The sequence below is a fragment of the Pinus tabuliformis genome, chromosome 8 (genome assembly GCF_031772625.1).
Source record: "Pinus tabuliformis cultivar Carrire ecotype Pingquan chromosome 8, CPIR1, whole genome shotgun sequence".
Taxonomy (NCBI): Eukaryota; Viridiplantae; Streptophyta; class Pinopsida; order Pinales; family Pinaceae; genus Pinus; species Pinus tabuliformis.
In genome coordinates this window covers 229,939,580-229,941,349 of record NC_142294.1, presented here as the reverse complement: position 1 = coordinate 229,941,349, position 1,770 = coordinate 229,939,580, and the positions used below count along the sequence as shown (strand labels likewise).

Below are 1,770 nucleotides of genomic sequence, written 5' to 3'. Positions count from 1 at the left end.
GACGACAGAGCTGTAATACTCTCTGTAGGAATTCCCGAGACACATACCCTGTCCCTGTAGTAGATAGGCCAGGTAAACGGGATTTATTTAATAAGAACAGCAGAGGTTCTATATTATTCTGGGTACTGTAACTTGCAGTATAACCAAACGAAGAATAAACCCTTACTCTGTAAGTACTAATAATTTCGGGACCGCGTATGCTGGTCTCGTTTCTTGAAGACAGACAGAGGAAAGTGAGAGCCGTAATAGAGGCTTTGGGTTAGGGTTCCAGCAGAGGCTTGAATGGGCGACGGAGTTAGAGTTGAGCGGGTTAGTGCTCAGATGAAGAAGAGAAAAATGTAAACTAGTAAAACAAGAAAACATTTTCGATAGTGCCGTAATCGGCATAAACACCAAGGCCTGCATTTTATCCAATAAACCTCAGACATAAGCATGAGGATCTATCGATGCGTAGTATTAACTTCCTCGCATCATAACCTGAGCCAAGAATGCCAGGTATGCATGCAAGAGCTTTCCGCTCTGTTTCCTCTTAAATAAAACAGTTAAGGCCAAACAGAACAAAGCTTATGAAATTGTATAAATCTCAAATGAAGGCTCAGAATCGAGCTTATAAACATGTATGAATTTCATATGAAAGCATTGAATAAGAGCTTGTATATGTAAACCGGGAACAGAGTTTGAAACCACATATGAATCTCAAATAAAAGCAATGAAAGGATTTAAGAGTTGACAGAAATGACAAACCCTCGAGGTATCGAGTGGTAAATATACATTGATAAAATGAGAGCCTGCTATAAGCATAGGAAAGGCGTAAGATAGCTGTATTATAACATCCATTGACATATGTATATAAATGAAAACATGCCATTCGTATATGGTCCATAAAGCCAGCTATACATGCATTTCTGTTGAGGACTTCAGAACTGCTAGAAAAAGAATAACCTTATTAAATATTGGTAACTTGCTGGTTCGAACAGTGGTCTATTCACAGAGAACTCAAGCCGGGGTCGACCATGCACCCATCGAGTTCGGATGCAGGTGCAACCCTTACGACGTTCCTATTATATGTATATAAACATAGAAAACAAGTAAATGCACAACAGAGGAATCGAACCGAATGGAATATGTACAAGCAGATACATAACAGAGGAACTGAACCGAGTATCATATGTGCAAGTAAAATATCATTATATAGACAAGGAAATCGTGTTTGCTTAAACATGAAATGTATATAAGTGCTTCTCAAGCACTGTACAAAGAAGGAAACCTTTATCTGGATCATAACCATGGTCGCGTTAATCAAAACCGCCAATCCATAACCTGTAAACAAGGAAGACTAGTAATTGACATTACTTGAAATTTAACACAGAATAACCTTGAAACATTTAACCAATAAAACTCACTGAGCCAATTCGGTAGCTGGTAGCCCTGGAATGGTGGCGCCATGACAGACACCGCAAGCTGGAGGATAAACTGTATCGGAACCAAGGATTTGATACACAGACGAGACAGAATGGCGCGGAGACAAACGAACGCCGAGTAAAACCAAGGAAATCGCGAGGTATGCGGAGGTCTGCTTTGATAAACAAAAAGAGTCCTTTTGAGACGTGGAGCGTCTGCCTCCGTTGATCTCTGCCATCAAATAACCTCCGTTGATCATTGCGGGATTACCAAAGAACCGGGCGGGAAAGTTCCTAACGGGAGCCATTCCCGTTCACGTGAAGAAGTCAGTCAGCCTTAAAGGTAAGTCCAGGTGTCATGAGATGGCCT

The 1,770-nt window shown here is 40.9% G+C and overlaps 1 long non-coding RNA gene across 1 annotated transcript; it reads right to left on the bottom strand.

Moving 5' to 3' along the window:
* Positions 1-1,169: 1,169 nt before the first annotated feature.
* On the bottom strand, positions 1,170-1,544 carry LOC149234970 (uncharacterized). Its single transcript, XR_016268244.1, has 2 exons — positions 1,404-1,544; positions 1,170-1,320 (listed from the first exon to the last, which is right to left on the bottom strand). It is a non-coding gene; the product is annotated as an uncharacterized LOC149234970 (long non-coding RNA).
* Positions 1,545-1,770: the final 226 nt, after the last annotated feature.